This window comes from Silene latifolia, chromosome 4 (genome assembly GCF_048544455.1).
Source record: "Silene latifolia isolate original U9 population chromosome 4, ASM4854445v1, whole genome shotgun sequence".
In the NCBI taxonomy this organism is placed as follows: domain Eukaryota; kingdom Viridiplantae; phylum Streptophyta; class Magnoliopsida; order Caryophyllales; family Caryophyllaceae; genus Silene; species Silene latifolia.
Window position 1 is genome coordinate 85,526,468 of NC_133529.1, and position 22,327 is coordinate 85,548,794.

General features: G+C 36.8%; 1 protein-coding gene across 1 annotated transcript in view; it reads right to left on the reverse strand.

Moving 5' to 3' along the window:
• The window catches only part of LOC141651715 (uncharacterized), a 66,124-nt gene that overhangs the window by 37,618 nt on the left and 6,179 nt on the right, over positions 1 to 22,327 (reverse strand). The gene's annotated exons all lie outside the window — the stretch shown is intronic.

The following is a 22,327-nucleotide window of genomic DNA, read 5'->3' on the forward strand; positions in this document are numbered from 1 at the left end:
TTAACACTTTCTTTTATTTTTACTTCATTCCTTTTACGGTTTTTACCATTTCGAATGTTTCAAACCATTTTTATGACAAACTTTTTAACCATAAATCATAATCACCCTTGGTTCCTTATACCATGACGGTTTAATCCGTGACTCGGTGATATTAATTGGTTAATTACATTTTAAAAGAAATCCTTTTCTTTTATTTACCATTTTAATTCATTTTTATGATAAACATATTTTGACCATTATAAAAATCATCCTTGGTTCTTTGTACCATGACGGTTTATTCCGTGACTCGATGATATTATTGGTTAATTACATTTTAATGGGTATTTTAACACCCTTTTCTTTATTTATCATTTTTCTCATTTATTTACATTTGTAAATATATTAGTCATAATTCATAATCATCCTTGGTTCTTTATACCATGTCGGTTTAATCCGAGTACGATGATTAACTTGACTAATTACAAAGAAATGAACTTAACATGATTAGTTCAAATCAAATATTTTACATTTTTACTTGTAAACTATACTTTTCAAATATGCAAATCCGACAACGAATGTTACTAACACAATAGTAATTATTTTGAGTCATGCAAACAATACTTGCAAATTATTTAATCACAAATACGGTTTTAAACAACCTTTTAAAAAACAAGGAGACACCCCCTTGGGTCGGCTCATGGCTCGCGCCCCAAGAGGCCGTCTGTTTTCTACATTTCAAAACCTGGGCAGAGCCCCTTGTATCGCCAATAGGCTCGCGCCCCAAAGGGGCTGCCTGGCACTGTTCTGCCTCATTTTTAGCACTTGTCTAGGACAATCCCAATTACGGTTAATCCGAATACATGACGGATCAGATTGACAAGCTTACGTTTTTTTACACTTTGTCATTTGACACCCTTTTTCAATAAATGGATCGTGTTAAGCATCATAAACCGAATTTGGTAAATGGATGTTTAATTTCCGTTCTCACATGCAAATCAATATAAATCCAACTTGACATCTTATACTTGATACTTGGATTAAATCAACCGACATAGAAAGCTCTCACATGTTAGGTTAAACTTTTGGATGTGCATTCATGCATTTACACCGTTTTATCAACTTTTGCACTTAAACAACCACGATCGATCAGTAGAGGCCGCTAACGCGGGCGGGATTGGGTGTCCGGTTAAAGGGCTTCCCAATACGTACCCTCACCCCTTACTTAGAACCTTTGGATTGTTGGGAAATATGTCCTCAACAATAGTGCGATCACATGATTTAAATATCATTATTAAATCTCATACCAAGAATACGAAAGGGATGATACATAATATATATAGTCAACTGGTCCACACATATCGGTAATGATTGGCTGGCTAGAGTTTGACATTCTTGTCGTGACGGTGGTGATCGATTGATCCTCGAGGTCACTCCTAAAGGACGATTCCCTTAATTGAAAAGGTTAATTAGTTGTATACCGATACAGATTAATTAATTCCTTAAAATTGAACAATTCAATTTGTGAGAGATAATATTGATATCTTATTGTAATGGGATTAAATAAGATTTATTTTAGTAAATAAAATGCTTTATTACTAAAATTGTTTATTGTTTGAGAAACAATAAAGAAAAGAATGAATGGTTGATTATAATTACAAGATATTGTGAATTATAATTATATGACCCATTTTATTTATGTGATCAAGTATCACTAGTCAATTTGTTGAATGTAATTTAATTAATTTATAAAATGATATTTATGTGATAAATATGCATTTAATTAATTAGTAACATGTATCATACTACATGTGACATATTGTGTGACAAATGACCAATTGACAAAAATAATATGGTAGTCCATTTTATATAGATGGACCGAAATATGAGTGTTATGGGTGTTAATGGGTGAATTATTTTATGAGATAAAATAATCTAATGATACCTAACCTACACCTAGTCTTACAAGTCTAAGATTTAGAAAAGAACAAAAGAAAAGTAAAGGACCATATATTGGTCCTCCTCTAACCCACAAACCATGTGGCTTGCTCTCTTAATGAGAGTTTTGTTCTTTTATTATTTTACACACTCAACCATTAGAAAGACATGCAAAAAATTCTCTCTCACATGTTCATCTTTCTCCTTCATCAAAACATGAATTTTTGATTGAGTTTGTTCATAAGAGATTACTAAAATTATTAATGTAATATATGAGTATTAGTAATCAATTTTAAGGTAAACCACAATGTAAATATCTAGTACATATTAGTTTGTGGGATTAAGGGATAGTTATGGGTGCAACTAATTGGAGGGCTTCTATTTTGAGGTCATGTATGTTCATCCATTAATGGAAAGCTCAAGAACTAACAAGAAGGAGATCTTGTTGGTGCCCTATATGACCGAAATTATTATGGTGAGAAAATGTTTTCTTCTCTTATTTATTTTAGTTTGCATGCATAAGATTTGTAATTAATTTTATGACTAAATTAATTGAAACATATTTGAATATGTTAAATAATGAGATATAGATTTTCAACAAACGGTATCAAGAGCACAAGGTTGTTTGCATGCAAATCGGTTAAGTTTTTCCGAGTTATACGATTAACATATAAAACTTGTAATTTTGTGTTATTATGAAATATCACGAAATTAATTTTTCATATTAAAGTTTCTGATCCTAAAATGTATTTAGGATATTTTGGTTAATTTATGGATTTTTTATTGTTCATTTTATATAATATTGGCCTTAAAATGTGATTTTTATGATAAAAATGTCATTTTTGGACGAAAATTAGCTAAACTTCGAATTTTCCAGTGGTTTTTGGATATATTTTCACATATATTATCTTTAGATGATCTGGAAATTTTCATAATTTTATGAGTTCTTATGCTCGAAATATGGATTTTTCATGTTAAAAATCGAATTTAAATGAAAAATAGGTTAATATGAGAAATATTTCGAATCTGGTCATAGAAATTTAGTATGTTGTCACATGCAATTTTACAAGATGTGTGTAAAATAATAGGCTATAATGAAGTCTTCATGCATGATTTATGGATTTTTGATGAAAAATAGCATAAATAGTGACTTAATTAGTGAAAAATTGCTAAAACATACTCCATGACTTAGGAAAAACGTCAAATGTTGCATTTTATTATCTTTTTCAAATCTAAAATTGAAAAGTTGATGAATATAATTTTTCTCATGTTTTTATGATTTTTATTGATAAATCCGATAAACCGCAACATTGTTTTTCCCGATAACTTTCGAAATTTTTAACCTAAGTTTTTCAACATTATGAGTGTCATGGTATTTTTCCAGAATGTTCACAAGTTTTAAATTTTAAATTTTGAATTTATTTGAAATTTTGTGATTTATTTGAAGTTTATAGCTTTTTATTGTTATTTCAAGTCCTTTTATGAACAATAATAAGAAATATGAGTTAATTATGGTCAAATAATTAGTGAAGACTAAATTTTGAGTCCTAAGTGGTTAGGGTAATTAACTTATGCATAAATATGAATTTATGTATTTTTGTGATTATAAAATGTTGAAATCACGCAAATCCGTAAAAACCGAGTAATATACGATATTGGCTAATTAAAGGCGATTTAGCATAAAATTGGGCATGTTCATACATATTATAATGCTGCATTTTCTTTATGATTGTCATAATTTTACTTTATGTAATTTTGAATTATGTAATTTTTACTTAGTATGGCCTTAGTTTTTAATTGGTATTACCCGAAATGTATGGGAATATCGATTCGGTTGTAATTTATTGTGATCTCGTATCACCGTTTTGTAATTTAATAGATTTATTTTATTTTAGTTACAAATGTATAATAGGAAATTATGTAATTTGTTATGTAATTTTATTTATTTCGGAGTTCCCAAAGACGGATTTCTTCAAGATGGCGATACATAAAGACGGTGTTACCTCGAGATGCGTGTCACAACCGAAGTTCAAGGGACCAATGGAGTTGGTTTCCGAATATGTAATAGTTAAATAGTTTTTCTATTCTAGGAGGGCCATACTAGGATTTATTTATTTTATGCTTGCATTTTATTTTATGTCACATGCATCGCTAAATCGCCATAACTAAAACATGCATCTTCTTTTATCGAGTTTATCGACCGTGTCAATTAAAATTATCGTAGTTCACCGATTTAGTTCACTTAAAACGTGATAGATAATAAATTGACATGACCTCTCGCTAAAACAATTAATTGAGACATAGCCTTACCAAATAGTAGAAACCATGAAAACCTATTTCGCGAGGGAGTGCACTCGGCTACCCCGGGGTACAAACCTTGTTACGTAGGGGAAGTGGGTGATAAATGTCTATCCACCGAATTCATGTTGATGAGGGTTTCATCGGCTACCCCGTGCCTAAGTTAATGTGGGTTTGGATAATGGACACATTTATTCGAAATTTGGATTGAACTCAACAAAAGTTATTGATAAGGGTTTCATCGGCTACCCCGTGCCCTTGTTGATGTGTTTTGGGCTATAGATAAACATTAGAGTAATTTTATCGACCAAGAGTTCTAAAACTAGAATCGATTAAAAGGTTAATCCACCGAGTTATATTAATAAAGGTTTCATCGGCTACCCCGTGCCTAAGTTAATATGAATTTGGATCTTGGAATCATTTATCATAGTTGGGTAGAGGTCACTATGTAAATGCTTTACTTGTTGTTTACAAGTATTATTAAAACGATAAATGTTAAGTTTTCCACTATTCCGTTGTTATATTTTTCTATTTCTTTACCACAATTCATTACGATATCATTTCAATTTTTGATTCAAATCTCCATTAAAACATCGTAACTAAAGAAAAAATTTGAATTTTCTTCTAAAACCTCAAATGAACCATTGCTAAGGATCTCTTGTAAAGAGTATAGATTAAAGTTATTCATTATCAAACAGGTTTTTGATTCTTGACTAACACTTCTACTTACAATCGATTATGTTTCATATACTTAATTGAATTAAGTACCTTGAAGCGATAAATTGTTTTGGTAATTAGTTTTGTCAGAATTCGTAATTGACCAAAATAACGCAACCACTTCAATGAAAGTAATCTTTATAAGATTCACCTTTGCTTCTCTAAGTAAAGACTCATTGAAATGAGTGGGAGCATTCTCTTAAACCGTTAAGATGAGGACGAGGTTAAAGAAGTAAAATTAGAATGGAATTGATACAAGGTTATGTTAAAGGTAAAGTTGTTGAGAATGACGATACTAAACCTATCAATCCCGACCGATAAAGTTTCCATTGTCTTAAATGTTGGACACGAGAAAGGAAAGTACCCCAAATTATTGAAGAATCAACAAGTTAGTTGTGGGACATCTAATGGGATCTTCTTCTTTAAATGTTTATTTGATTAAACATAAATTTTGCTAGTACTACTTCGTCAATATTAGAAACTAGTTGAGGTTTTCATCATTGTATTCGACACATAAGATGATTAGAATATGACGACTAGCAACAATAATGTCGAGAGATAGAGTAATTGTGTACTCAATCTAGTTTTTGGATTTGAAGTTGTACTTAATTGTGACTATTAAGTGCATTAACTCTAAATAAGAATATAAACTTGTTAAGATACAAAAGAGGTTTTCACTTTTGTGACCCTATACACCACAATTTAATGTATGGCTAGCCCATTATCAAGGTGATAATATTCTAAACCAAACTAGAATGATATATCATTAAGATGATGCAAGACTCAATTTGGTAACCCAAGATTAAACCTTAAATTTTGGAATGATGAACGCAAAGAGTTATCGAGTACTCTTGAAACCATTAGATTGTTAATGGTATATGCGTATCTTGTATTCAAAGCAAGATGTCTCGTGCCTTTTGGTTAAAAAGGAGAACGAGGTTGTAAATCATCGATCCAAAATAGGTTGATCATTTTCTTTTACCAACGATTTAAGTTGACGCTAATGTGTTCACTTAATAAGGTAAATAGAAAAATCTTTGAAGAAGTTTAAAGAGTTCAAGGAATCACGATTTAATCGTGATGGGATTATCAAAGTGAAGACTTTGATATAAGTCAAAGGAAATGTGATATAATATCACAAGTTAAGCTCTCTTAGCACGCATTATGAAATAATGTGTGGTTGGATAAGAAATCAAACGCTATTCGATATGGTTTGGACTTCAATCAAGTTACTTTGAGTTACTTGATCCTTTTGGGGATTTTATCATTTTTGTCTAAATTATTTTTCCACTAAATCGAATCATATGAGATATGAAATGGTAAGGATACCATGTTTGTAAGTTTTCACAAGAAACAAATGCTCATTTTTCCCTTTTCAATTATCACGAGTACGACGGGTTTGCGGCTCGTGAAGCTGTCTTTCTAAAATACAAGTTTATTTCTAGAAGACAGAGTGGGAGAAATTATTCAAGAGCCACAAAGAATGCCACGGAGAATGTTATGTCGCAAGAAACTGGTCTTTGTTGGCTACATGAGACGGTCTTTCTTGGCTACATGAGACGTTTTGTGTAAGACATTGTTTCTTCAAAACCTAGGAGGTTAAATTCGTCACTTTTTAAAAATGCTGAATTCATGCTACTTTTAATAAAGTAAAGAGCTTATAACTTACAAAAGAAATTGTTTGATTCAAGTTGATTACTTCTAGAAAGTAATGAACATATGACTTACATAAGAGTGTTTAAGACACAACTCAATACAAGGCTTAGAGCCATGAAAATCCGAAACAAAAGGGCTTGATTAGTGACAAAGGGTTTTGCACTAATAAAGAGAGATTTCAAAGCAAGATTGGTTGCAAAGGGTTTTTGCACTAATTGAAATGCTTAAGTCTATTTTGATCTTCTTAGGGATTGTCTTTCATTATGAGGATACGCATACAGCATGTGAATCTAAAACCCACTTCTTCAAAAGAAGGAATGTATTCAATACAAGTCATGAGTTTTATAGATTCTTGCAATCCTAAGATAATGTGCAACTTAAGAGATGGTCTTAAGTAGTACATCAATGAGTTAGAATCAATGTTTTGATCATGTTATAAAACTTTTCTCGATAACTCGAGAAGTTGTGTTTATACATGGAGTTTAGTGGGAGTTACGGAAATTTTTATTAGTCTTATATGTGTATGACATATTGATCATTGCGAGTGATTTAAGACTTTTGGAGTATTATAATACATCTTGAATATCAGGTTTTATGAAGATAAATCCACATGATATTAGCGTCAATAAGAAGTCTTATGTTGATAAGATTCATGACTAGTTCAATTAAATTGAACATATTTGATTGATTTCATTTGCTTCCGCTGCCGGATCAATTAAATGACTAATGATGTATAACACTTCATATACTTTGAGTATGATGAGTTGTTTTCAAAATCGAATTTAAGTAATCTTTTCCAAGTAAGCCATAAAGATTACCCTTAAGTGCTTGCAGTAGCATTAAGGCATTAAAGCAAAGTGTTTATGATGCAATTTTGTGTAAGGGTGTTACACAAGTGACAATTGACAATTGAGATTGTGCATGGTTTCCGACAAAACCATAATCAAAACACATTTGGATGGTTAAGATACCATTGTGGTTATGTTATTTAAGAAATAGATTTTCTAGAATCGTTCTAGGAACTAAAGAACAATGAGAGATATTTATAACGGAAATTGAGTACACTTGCAATCATGAGATGTGCAAGAGAATGAGTCCCGCACACTGTGAAAACAGTGGGAGCTATTCTTAGGCTAGAGGGCCTATGTCTTGATTGGATCTCGACACGTACTCAGGAAGTTTTGTAATGCAAATGTATACATTACAAAGAAAAACGAGTATGTAGTAAGGTTGAGTAAGGTACAAGAAGTTGATAAAACCTACTAACCAAAGCCTTCTCAAAGGCAAAACATGATGAGTCATGTCATTTCAATTAAATTGAAATGAACAACTGCGTACAAGATCAAATTAGATTATAGAACATGAAATAGTAATCAGGCATTGACTATTCATATGTGATAATCACATTTGTCGTTCGAGTTTTACTTTAAAACTCTTTTGTTATACTTTGTTACATCCAAACGGGTTGTAGAGACAACATTGAACCCCGTTAAAGTGAACACGGATTAGCATTGTATTCGCCCATAGTCACTTGTATGAGGTGACGTCTCGAAGTGACTAGAGTGTGATGCGATTGATGGCAAGTTCAAGTGCCATAGAGTCATGTGAGATGACTAGTCGATCACATAGGCAGACTGTTAGGAACACTTTATCGGGTAGTGACCGCTTATAGAGTTCTGGCAAATTTATATAGCCTGGTCGTGGCGAGAGCTACTATAGTATTCTAATGAGTCGATTCTTTTGACTAAAGACTGTTCACCTAAGATGGCACAGTTTCAGATTAACTTTGATTTGTGTTACTACGACCTTCGTAAATGGGGTCAAATGGGCATATTTTGGGTTATTATGGATGTGGCTAGTCGAAGGGAATAAGTGCGATATGAATTGTCCACCCCTTTGTCAGGGTTAAAACAATATCTCAGGGCCACTCGAGGAGTAATGAACTGGAAATGCGTGGCCACGCTCGGAAAGTATCTATGACAGATAAATCCGGTCAATCAGTTATTCTCCAGATCGAGGAAACCACTCTCGATATGATCACTTGCAAGTACGACCCGAAAGACACCTTGCATTGAGTGGGAGATAGTAATAGGACAAGAGAATTAGTGACGCACACTTGTCGAGAACAAGTGGGAGATTGTTGGGAAATATGTCCTCAACAATAGTGCGATCACATGATTTAAATATCATTATTAAATCTCATACCAAGAATACGAAAGGGATGATACATAATATATATAGTCAACTGGTCCACACATATCGGCAATGATTGGCTGGCTAGAGTTTGACATTACTGTCGTGCGACGGTGGTGATCAGTTGATCCCTTGAGGTCACACCTAAAGGACGATTCCCTTAATTGAAAAGGTTAATTAGTTGTATACCGATACAGATTAATTAATTCCTTAAAATTGAACAATTCAATTTGTGAGAGAGAATATTGATATCTTATTGTAATGGGATTAAATAAGATTTATTTTAGTAAATAAAATGCTTTATTACTAAAATTGTTTATTGTTTGAGAAACAATAAAGAAAAGAATGAATGGTTGATTATAATTAGAAGATATTGTGAATTATAATTATATGACCCATTTTATTTATGTGATCAAGTATCACTAGTTAATTTGTTGAATGTAATTTAATTAATTTATAAAATGATATTTATGTGATAAATATGCATTTAATTAATTAGTAACATGTATCATACTACATGTGACATATTGTGTGACAAATGACAATTTGACAAAAATAAAATGGTAGTCCATTTTATATAGATGGACCGAAATATGAGTGTTATGGGTGTTAGTGGGTGAATTATTTTATGAGATAAAATAATCTAATGATACCTAACCTACACCTAGTCTTACAAGTCTAAGATTTAGAAAAGAACAAAAGAAAAGTAAAGGACCATATATTGGTCCTCCTCTAACCCACAAACCGTGTGGCTTGCTCTCTTAATGAGAATTTTGTTCTTTTATTATTTTACACACTCAACCATTAGAAAGACATGCAAAAAATTCTCTCTCACATGTTCATCTTTCTCCTTCATCAAAACATGAATTTTTGATTGAATTTGTTCATAAGATATTACTAAAATTATTAATGTAATATATGAGTATTAGTAATCAATTTTAAGGTAAACCACAATGTAAATATCTAGTACATATTAGTTTGTGGGATTAAGGGATTGTTTTGGGTGCAACTAATTGGAGGGCTTCTATTTTGAGGTCATGTATGTTCATCCATTAATGGAAAACTCAAGAACTAACAAGAAGGAGATCTTGTTGGTGCCCTATATGACCGAAATTATTATGGTGAGAAAATGTTTTCTTCTCTTATTTATTTTAGTTTGCATGCATAAGATTTGTAATTAATTTTATGACTAAATTAATTGAAACATATTTGAATATGTTAAATAATGAGATATAGATTTCCAACATGGATAGTGGATGGCCTTATCCAGGGCGCACGAGAGTCATTTTAGGCATATAATGCTAAAAGGGGGACGAGTCCTTGTCTTTAGTACCTATGTCAAACACCGCTTTTTGCCTTGATTGACCTAGGTATAAAGTGGATTCGAACGGGTTCCAAGCATCCCATAAATGCTTGGTCGCGACTCCGAACATCTCTGTATCGTTTCGAGACCTTTACAGAGACGAAACCGACCGATCTAAAGCGATCCGGTCGAAAGCATTTTTACGCCGCCGAGCGTGGCTTTCAAAAAGACCTCTGCATGTCCACAGATTGGCCTGGCGTGCAGGTGGTCCGTGACCGCGGACCGGTAGGCGGCCCAAATCCGCAGACCGAGACGTGGCCCATGTCCACATTTTGGCGACTCCGCTGGGGATTGTGGTGCAAAATGGCTTCAACATTATGGAATGTGGAGCTTGGTAATAATGGTTTGTTTGACAGATAAAAATATGGAGTTGAGCGTCACGACGGAAAATTCCGTTTGGTGACTCGAAGTTTGAATGGAGATAAATACCTCTTGATCATGAATCGAAGAGGTGTAATTTGTGAAAAAGTTCCTTATCATTTGAGCACACTAAAAAGTGGACTCTAAGGGTAGATTAGGTATGTCCCGTTCTCGATAGCAAAGCATTCGAGGACTCCGTGGGGATTGTGGTGAAAAATGGCTTCAACATTAGGGAATGTGGAGCTTGGTAATAATGGGTTTGCTTAACAGATAAAAATCTGGAGGAAGAATTTTGTGGTGTTTAGGGCGAAGGGTAACGACTTGTAGTGTGGTGCGGAATGGGGTCTCCGGCTTGATGTGGCCTGAGCACGAAATGGTTGGTAAATAACATGGGATCAGATTTCCATGTCTGGACCTTAAAGGTTAAGGTGTGATATTACGAGCTTGAGCGAAACCCTCAGAAGCCTAGATAGGTCTCCCTGTAACAGTCTCTAGAAAGACTTAAGGGTGAAGCGATGTTGGTTATGATCTTGAGGGAAATCCCCAGGATCCTAGATAGGTCTCCCTGTAACAGTCTGTAGAAGGACTTAGGGGTGAAGGCGTTTTGGTTGAGGTTTTAGTGTTTGGTGTTTGGTGTTTTGGACTTGTCGGTCCGGGGTTTGGTGTGTTGGACTCGTTGGTCCTGGGTTTTGGACTTGTTGGTCCTGGACGTGGTATTTTGGACTCACTTGTCCAGGATTTGTGTGTTGGATGCTTTCTTTGGATTTTGACCTTTTTGGGAAAAGGGTTTCAATTTTGTTTTGTTTTGATTTTGGCTTGGGTCTTGGCTATGACGTTGGGTGAGTAGCCTTTGGCTTTGGTTTTTTTTGCTTTGAGAGAATTGATTTTGTCTTTGTCTTTTGCCTTGAACTTTGGCTTTGGGTGAATGGATATTGGCTTGGCCCTTTGACTTTGGCCTTTCACTTTGACTTTGGGTGGATGGCCATTGGCTTGGGCCTTTGATTTTGGCCTTTCGCTTTGGCTTTGGGTGAATGGATATTGGCTTGGGCCATTGATTTTGGCCTTTCGCTTTGGCTTTGGGTGAATGGCTGTTTGCTTGAATGGCTTTTGGGCTTGGGCTTTAGCTTTGGCTTTCGCCTTTCGCCTTGGCTTTTGATTTATTGGTTCTTTGCCGTCCTTCGTTCGAGGTAGGTAAAGGTGCGGACGGGGATGTACCCGTTGGTGAAAGGTTGATAATTTGTGATGGGATGTTTTTTGTGGGGAATGGGCTTGCCTTCCGTCATTGATATTAACAAGGAGATGTTCTGGTTTGTTATCTATGTTTGTCGTAGAATCCCTTTGATAGAAGCTCGTTCTAAATTGGGTGCTAATGAAAGGTTTCTATTGCCAGACATGGATTAGGTAAAGAGAATGGACACGGAGTTTCGAGTCCTCTGCTTACTCGGTACGGAACGTCACTCGAGTGTACTCACATTGAATTGGAACATGTTGTTTGTTTTAAATCAATTCTCAAATCAATTCTCGTTGTCAACGGGAAATGGTAAAGAGGAGAATATATGATAGCTGAAAATCGTGCTTTTATTTAGATAAATAAGATGTTAGTACAGACTCGATGAATACATGTGACTCATGGGGACAGCCCCCAGTTGCGTTTAGGAATAAAAGGACAGACCCTAAGACTCGGACTCGGACTCAGACTTAATCGTAGATACAAACTCCTAATCATCATCTTCCTCCTCGAAGGTCTCTTCCGCAGTGTCCAGCGGCTTGAATGTCTGGTCTTGAGCATTGACCCACTTGAGCACTTCACTCTCATTGTTGGGAATGATATGAGGACAATAGTTGATGAGGCTTTTATCTCCTTGCAGAAAGAGATATTCATGAGGGTTATTTTCATCACTTGGTTGGCATAGGGATGAAGCTATCAGTTCATGATTGTCGATCATATTTTGAATAACATGTTTTAGTTTGAAGCATGTTTCCGTATCATGACCTTTTCCTTGATGATATTGGCAATAGGCACTGTCGTCCCAGAAATAGCTTTTCTTGCATTCAGACGGGTCCGGAGTGGGCCTGATTGGTTGTAGCTTCCCTTCAGTCATGAGCTTTTGAAGAGTTGCGGCATAGGTTGTGTTGAGGTTGGTGAATGTCCTTTAAGAACGTTCAACCTTGCTGTTTGATTTGAGACATTCAGGAGGATTGTCTTGACTGAGAGGTGCGACTATGATTTTGCCAGTTTCGATCATATCTTGAATGGTATGCTTGAGTTTGAAACAGGTTTCGGTGTCATGGTGATGTGACCATAATTAGCGCACATTTAGTCCCCTAATTGAGCCTATTTTGCATACTATTATAGCATTTCTTGGCCATTTTATCCGTCAAAACCTTCCTATTTGCTTTTCTATCGCATTTCATATGTTTTGTAGAAAAGAAGATAATAAGGCGGAAATTCCCGTCTTCCGTGCATATTTGGAAGCTACTTGACGATAATAGATGGACTAGTATGAAGAGGAAGCAAGGACTAAAGACCAATCTCGAAAGACTAAAATGGAAATGAGCAAAGAAATGAAGAAAAGAAGAAGGACCACGACTGAAGAACAATCCGAGCGGATTGTACCTCAATCCGCCCGTCTCCGCTGAACAATCCGAGCGTCTTGCTCTCTGATCCGCTCGGATTGCCCCACCTCAATCCGCCCGTCTTGCTCCCTGATCCGCTCGGATCCCTTTGACCAATTCCGGCCGTCCCAACTCCCAGCCGCACGGATTTCTTCTCAGCACGGTTTCATCTTCTCCAAGTTACAAAGAAGGAAGCCCTTCCCTCGAAAGATACCGGCTTCTCCTTGCTCAACTTAAAAAGTGTAATTACTAGTTTAGCCCTTAGTTAACCCTAATGCATCCTCCCTAATTTCCACTATAAATACCCCATTTGTAAATAATCAAAGGGGGCTCCTTTATCAAGTTTTATTAGATTAGAAATTCCTCTTAGATTAGATTAGGAGTAGATTAGAATAAATTACTCTTTAATCTTTCCACAATTTACACATTAATCTCTCCTTAATTATTGTTCAAGTTTATTATTCAAGTTTATTATTGGGTAATTGAAGATTATTGGGTTATTATTGGGAGATTGACAATCTTCCATCAATCAATCAAGTTTCTTCTATTATTCTTTGCTTTATTATTTGGATCATCTCAAGTTGGTATAATTCTTTTACCCTTTTACTCTTTATTGTTTATTTCTTCATTCTATTATCATGTTTATACTTGTTGTGATGATTGACACCATTAATGACATGTTTCCCATGATAATGAGTGAGTAGTTTCTTTAGCTAGGATTAATGGGTAATTAGGGGAAACCAACATGGGATTGATTCATGCTTAATCTAATGTGTTCACATGATCAAATTGCTTGCTTGTTGTGATGTCAACTTTATGCACATGTTATGTTTGATGAAATGCTAAGCCTATGAATCCTTGCATTTTTACCATCTCTTATCTATTCAACTTGACTTGTAAGATATAAACCAACTCGAGTCTTGTTAGACCATGCATAGAAGTTGAATAGGAGGAAAGTAAGTCGACTTGTAGGTGTTGTACAATCTAATCGATTCGGCTCCGGGACCCAACTCTTCCTATGAACCGTAAGATATAACCCAACTCGGTTCCTCCACAACATTAATTGCTTGCAACCTTGTGAACATGTTTGTATGATCAACACCATGAATCCCCTATGACCCCATGATATCCTAGCACTCTTAATCAATTGTTTACATCCTTCTTTTATTGCTTGTTTTACTATATTGCTTGCATTAGTCTAGAACACAACTACAAACCCCATCAATTGTGACACTAGCATAAATTGAGATAGATAGACTTAGAACCCAAAGCACACCGTCCCATGGATCGACCTCGACTTACCGCTAACTAGTTGTATGTTGAGTATTATAAATGTGTTTGATTGGATGTGACCCGACGACACCCCACATCAAAATGGCGCCGTTGCCGGGGACGGTGCTATGTGATTAAGTTCTTACTTGTTTGTCTATTTTAATTGTGCTTTCACCTTGAAGAACTTGTTCTTCAAGGATTGTTCTTACCGTTTTTGTGTAGTTTCCATGCTTGTAGTTGTTTCCTTATCTTAGTAAAGATGACTCAAGACATGTGTTATGGAGTATGTGGTAGATCTTTTGAGTATAATTATGGGTATGGGGAGTTTGAGGAGCAAGTCAACACAAACCTACCTTATTATTTGTACAATGAAAATCCTAACCACTACCCCAATTTTTCTCACCAAAATTACCACACCCAATATCAACAAACACCCACCCAATACCCATTTCACAATGAACTTCAATTGCCACAATACAACCACTCTCGCACTTACCCACAACAAAGAGATGAACCCATTCAAAACATGATTCTCCGAATGATGGGAGATCAACAAAACTTCTTCAAACAAATGCTAGAGGAGAGCCAAAAGAGGGACAATGTCCTTCAAGGCATTGTTACTCATGGTGAGGAGTTGGAAGTTCAAATTGCCCAATTAAAGGAATTCCAAGCAATTACTCACAACCGTTCTTTGGATATTGAGCATAAATGCGAGTTTGAAGTAGTAACCTTTGACATGAAAAATGAGAAGTGGGAAGAGCCAAGTTCCTTGAGCTCTTGTGACTATGAGAGTGTTGTGTTTGATGAGGAAGACATGAGGTTGAGTAAACCAAATGCTCTTAATCTTTGTGAGTATGAGGGTGTGTCCTTTGATGTGAACATTGAGGTGTTGGAAAGAGAGCTAGATGAAGCCCCCATTCATGATTTACGTGAAGATAGCAACAATGATGGCGAACCTAGAGGAGGAATTCGTAATATCACCTTGCTTGAGGAGCCTATCCTTGAGACATTTGAGATACCCTATCATGAAGAAGAACGTCCTTCCTTTACCCTTCATGAAGACCATTTGGCACCTATCATGGAGCCAATAATCATTGAAGAGGACATGTTAGATCTTCTCCAAAAAGCCAAAGTGTCTTACAAAAGTTATTTGGTGAAAAAGCTCAAGGAGAAAATTGCTCGTGAGGCTACTTGTGAAGATTTGGCACCCATAATCTTAACTCCCATGGTATCCAATCATCAAAGTCACGAAAATTCTCCTTCCACCTTGGAAGGATTGAAAAATCAAAATGCTATCACCGTCACCAAAATTGAAAAAGAAGGTGGTGAGTTGAAATCTCCGGATGAAAATAAGCCACACTTCATACCTTATGTTGACCTTGCTAAGAATCATGGGCTTCTTGGTTTGAAGCATTGCAAAGACTCAAGTGCTAAGGGTAAGGTGAAGAAGAGAATGGATGACAAGCTCCCTTGGCCAAGCTTCATTTTGAAATGGTTCAAACCTTATTCATGCCTATTTGAGGATTATGCTCAAGCCTTTGACCGGTTATTGAGAGCATTAAGCAACATGGACAACAACAAGAATCTCTACTATTTGAACTAGTTTGGTGGAGTCCTATCTCAAACCACCATTTGTAAGATATTTCTTGAACTCTTTTATTTTGTGCATTTGCATTTGTATTTAATTTCTTGCATAAAAGAGAGGAGAGAGAGAATTATCTTACATGATTTTTGAGCAAGCTTCAGAAAAAGATAAGGAAAGAGAGAAAATCAATGCAAAAGGGTTTACTATTTCACGAAAGAAGAAAGAAGAAGAAGAAAGAAGCAGAGACGAGCGTATTCAAGAATATCCGCCCGTCCTGGACCCACGGAAAAGAAAAAACTGAACTGATGAAGAATCCGTGCGGATTCAAAGAAATCCGCCCGTCCCAGGAGATCCGTCCGTATTCTTTGCGGGACGCCCGTCCCAAATGTCGTCCAGAAGCAAGATTTTATTATACGGCAGAACCCGTGCGGATTTTTAAGGATCCGCCCGTCCTGTTGAATCCGTGCGTCTTACAAGAGATCCGTCCGTCTTCTTCCTGCTTCCCAACAACGAAATTTTCTCTGTCGAAGAATCCGTGCGGATTCTATAGAAGACGCCCGTCTTGCCCAACAAGGATCCGCCCGTCCCGTGACAAATCCGCTCGGATCGCACTGTTCATACGGATAAAATCGGTTCAGCCCAACCCTATCCGTTCGGATTCCCCTTCTTTTTCTATAAAAACACCCCCTTTCTCCCTCATTCCCTCATCTCACCAAACCCTAAAACACTCCCCTAAATCCTCAAAACCCCATCAAAATCATCTTCAATCCTCAAAACACCCACATCACATTACCAACATGAGTTCCAAGGGAAAAGCCAAGAAATTGTTTGATTCGATCGGAAAGAAGCGCAAGGGATCCACTTCTTCAACACCACGAGAAGTGATAATGAGGGGAGGTATTGAGCAGCTCCACAACTTCCAAGAGGTGATCTTTACTTCCGACGACCAACGCGAGACTTTCGTCAAGCTTCTAGGTAAGAAATTTGAGCCTACTCAATTTGTTGATACTAGGGTGTTGGACATCCTTCAAATAAGGTACCCTACCGAGGCATTCTTCAATGGCCTTGGCATTGGGGACTTCTTCCATGCTCATGAGGAGACTTACCTTAGTCTAACGCTTGAGTTCTTGAGTAGCCTCAACATTGTGGCGGATTCCCGCAACAATTTAGGGATGGAGTTTAGGTTGTGCAACCGAGACCACTCCCTCTCTCTTGAGGAGTTTGCCTATGTTTTCGGTCTTGAGATACCCACCAACTATACCGAAAAGCCAGACAATTTTAATGTGGATCTCCTTTGGAAAGCTATCTCCGGGAGGGACTTTGGCAACATAAAGCGTTGCTATACTTTTGCCATTCAACACCCGGTGATCCGATTCACCGAACGCTTTGTTGCCGGATGCATCAATGGGAGGTACGAGCAAGATCGGTGTACCCTCCTAGACTTGACCTTTCTTGAGTCTCATTTAAATGTTCGAGCGGTGAGGCGTTATAACTTCAATACGCCACTTGAGATACTCACTAGGTTCCATGACTTTGCCCAAGGGACTTCTCCACTTAAGACCTTCGTGATGGGAGGTCTAATTACAATTTTGGCTAAGCAACTTTGCCCCGGGTTCAATGCCCGAGGTACCTATATTCCTCTTGAAGGGAGGACTTTGATTGATGAGCACACCATCTTCCATAGTCATCGATGGTGCACTTACACTCAAGATGGGAGTGTAGAATGGTTCACCAAGGGTTGCTCTTCTATGATCCTTGAAGGATGGAAAATACCGGGCATTGACCCAAGATTGAGTCCATACTCTCCCCCGCCAAGCTACCTCCTTGATATCCAAATTTTTGAAGATCCCCCTGAGAGGGAAGAGCCACGCCGTCAACCACTTCGTGGAGGGCCGGGGATACAAATGCGCCCATCTTCCTACGTCCCTATCCCACCTTACCCCTTTCCACATACCCCTTTCCAACCGGCAATCCCCAACACCCCGGGTATTAATGATTTGATGGCACTCATGAATAGAGTGGACCTTGGGGTGCATAAAGGGAGGGAAGACGACTACTTAGCCCTCTACCCCCAATTCTATACCATGGCTCAACAAGGGTATGTTGACCCTAACGGTCCTTTGCCCTCATGGGCACAACCGGAGCTCTTGTTCCCAAATTATGGGGACCAAACTAGGAGTCGCGGCAATGGAGGGCATTCTAGCCAAGGTGGAGGGTACTCGGGTCAAGGAGGAAGTTTTGACCAAGGAGGCTATTGGGGTCAAGCACCCGGACATGATCAAGCCGGGAGCTCTCATGGTTATGGCTATGACCACGATGAGGATGACGAGTGAAAGAAGCCTACTTCACCACTTCCATTTGTATGATACCCATCTTCCCTCCCTCTCTTTTATACCTTTATATTGCATCTAGTATAGTATTTAGCTTGCATTTGTATTGCATTTGCATTAGTTAGTTCATATAATATAGTTGCATTGTATATACCTCACATGATTCACATAGATAATTGCATATAGATTAGAATTCATGCATAATCACTAATGACCAATCCTATTCTTTTCTACACTAGAAATAGTGTTTAAATCGGTTTGGGGAGGTTTGATCATAGGTGACCATAGTTTACTAGAAATCATGCATCATATAGTATAGTTTAGATTGCATTCATTTGTTATATATGTCATATAGAATTGCATTTAGTTAGAGCATGCATTCATTCATATCATATCATTGCATTTGTACTTTAATTTCCAAAAAAAATCAAAAAATCCAAAAATATGTTTTCCTTTTTATTCCTACTCCTACATGTACATTGAGGACAATGTCCAAAATAAAGTGGGGGATGGAAATTTATATTCCAAAAATGCATAAAAATTGAAAAATTTCGAAAAATCACAAAAATATGTCTTTTAATTTCATAAAAACAAAAAAAAAAAAAAAAAAAAAAAAACCATAAAAATTGAAAAAATTGAAAAATCCAAAAACAAGTTCATTTCCTTTGTAGTGTAGACTTGTATATATTGTGTTTGTTCATCCTTTTTCACATTGATTGACTATGCCACATCCGAGACATGAGGATATTGAAGACCGCATGGTATGATCTTTCCAATCTCCTTTTTCCTCTTTATGTTAATGACTATGTGGCTTTATTTTGATTGATGCGGTAAAACAATGTGAACTTAGGATTGCATTTAGAATTATTTGGCATATTAGTTGGTAGAATCATATGCATTAGGATGTTTATATGTTAGTTGCATCATGGCATGTAGTTTGCATGGTTAGAAAAATTTTTGTGAAACCGTCTATTTGGGAAGCTTGACAAGTGTATATAGGCCCTAGTAGATGCTTTTCTTCTTAAGACTTTGCTTGTTAGAATACTTGTAAAACACCCTAGGATGTGTCATGCTAGTATCCTTTGACCCATGGATTAAGGCCTAGTCAAGAGTACCTTGTGGTGTGATAACTCCTTGGCTACCGTTTATTCCAAGGTGACCCTTGAAACCATGCATACTTCCATCATTCACCCATGTTCTACCACAATTTTGTCATCAAAGGGAATGGGCACAAAAAGAAATCAATTTGAGTTCAATGAAATAAAAAGTGAAAGAAAGTTTGCAAAAATGCATCAAAAGAAAAGAGGAGTAACAAAAAAATGAAAACTCCTATGCTTCAAATATAAGGCACCCTCCCTACATATGGGGTGACTTTGAAAATGTTCAAAAAGAAATGCAAAAAGTTGTCAAGTATTGAAATGCCAAAAATAAAAAAGAAATGGCAAAAAGAAGGTGTTCTCAAATGTCAAATGCCACAAGAAATTGGGGGGAAAAACAAAAACAACAATGAAAGCAAACTCCCAAAGTGAAACTCAAATATCTATTGATCCCTTTATCCATCGTATCCATTTTTGTGCATGGTAGAGAGGGGACGACCCTTCTTCTTGTCTAGGCAAGAGGGGGAATTCCGCGATCCTCCGGTGTTTCTAACACCATAAGGAGTCTATTCTTGACAAAAGCATTTAACGATTGAGGACAAAAGTACCCTAGCTTGACACATTTTGGAGGTGATTTATTGGTATCCTTCTAGGCTTAGTAGTTTGAACAAATTGCATCTATGAAGGATTGTGTACCCTCGAATTGCTTCCCTTGTAGATAATTTCCGCCACTTAGATGAGGAAAGTGGCTATTCTTTTTGTAGATGCATCCATTATGTGTTTTTATGTGCTTAAAGTTTGGATGTGTCGCCATTTTGGCAAGCCCCACCTTGCCTTGCAAGAAGGCATCCTACCTCATGGTTGTCTTGTTGTGAGTTGAAGGGGCGGAGTGAGACCCGCTAATTGTCTCATATCGGCTATGTTATTAGGTTAGTTTAAATAAAGGTCTAGTTTTAGTCACCTCTTTACTCGGGACGAGTAAAGGTTCGGTTTGGGGATATTTGATGTGACCATAATTAGCGCACATTTAGTCCCCTAATTGAGCCTATTTTGCATACTATTATAGCATTTCTTGGCCATTTTATCCGTCAAAACCTTCCTATTTGCTTTTCTATCGCATTTCATATGTTTTGTAGAAAAGAAGATAATAAGGCGGAAATTCCCGTCTTCCGTGCATATTTGGAAGCTACTTGACGATAATAGATGGACTAGTATGAAGAGGAAGCAAGGACTAAAGACCAATCTCGAAAGAATAAAATGGAAATGAGCAAAGAAATGAAGAAAAGAAGAAGGACCACGACTGAAGAACAATCCGAGCGGATTGTACCTCAATCCGCCCGTCTCCGCTGAACAATCCGAGCGTCTTGCTCTCTGATCCGCTCGGATTGCCCCACCTCAATCCGCCCGTCTTGCTCCCTGATCCGCTCGGATCCCTTTGACCAATTCCGGCCGTCCCAACTCCCAGCCGCACGGATTTCTTCTCAGCACGGTTTCATCTTCTCCAAGTTACAAAGAAGGAAGCCCTTCCCTCGAAAGATACCGGCTTCTCCTTGCTCAACTTAAAAAGTGTAATTACTAGTTTAGCCCTTAGTTAACCCTAATGCATCCTCCCTAATTTCCACTATAAATACCCCATTTGTAAATAATCAAAGGGGGCTCCTTTATCAAGTTTTATTAGATTAGAAATTCCTCTTAGATTAGATTAGGAGTAGATTAGAATAAATTACTCTTTAATCTTTCCACAATTTACACATTAATCTCTCCTTAATTATTGTTCAAGTTTATTATTCAAGTTTATTATTGGGTAATTGAAGATTATTGGGTTATTATTGGGAGATTGACAATCTTCCATCAATCAATCAAGTTTCTTCTATTATTCTTTGCTTTATTATTTGGATCATCTCAAGTTGGTATAATTCTTTTACCCTTTTACTCTTTATTGTTTATTTCTTCATTCTATTATCATGTTTATACTTGTTGTGATGATTGACACCATTAATGACATGTTTCCCATGATAATGAGTGAGTAGTTTCTTTAGCTAGGATTAATGGGTAATTAGGGGAAACCAACATGGGATTGATTCATGCTTAATCTAATGTGTTCACATGATCAAATTGCTTGCTTGTTGTGATGTCAACTTTATGCACATGTTATGTTTGATGAAATGCTAAGCCTATGAATCCTTGCATTTTTACCATCTCTTATCTATTCAACTTGACTTGTAAGATATAAACCAACTCGAGTCTTGTTAGACCATGCATAGAAGTTGAATAGGAGGAAAGTAAGTCGACTTGTAGGTGTTGTACAATCTAATCGATTCGGCTCCGGGACCCAACTCTTCCTATGAACCGTAAGATATAACCCAACTCGGTTCCTCCACAACATTAATTGCTTGCAACCTTGTGAACATGTTTGTATGATCAACACCATGAATCCCCTATGACCCCATGATATCCTAGCACTCTTAATCAATTGTTTACATCCTTCTTTTATTGCTTGTTTTACTATATTGCTTGCATTAGTCTAGAACACAACTACAAACCCCATCAATTGTGACACTAGCATAAATTGAGATAGATAGACTTAGAACCCAAAGCACACCGTCCCATGGATCGACCTCGACTTACCGCTAACTAGTTGTATGTTGAGTATTATAAATGTGTTTGATTGGATGTGACCCGACGACACCACCCATCACATGGCCCTTGCCTTGATGGTATTGGCAATAGGCATTAGGGTTCCTGAAACGAGTTCTTTTGTGTTCAAGTTTGTCCGGAGTCGGACCAATAGGTTGGAGCATTCCTTCTGAAGCAAGTATCTCCAGAGCGGTGCCATATGTTATTCCCAGATCTATGAATACCCTTTGATGTTTTCCCAAGGTTCCAACATTGGTGTTTTTTGGGATGTTTTTGTTAGTTTTGTTTT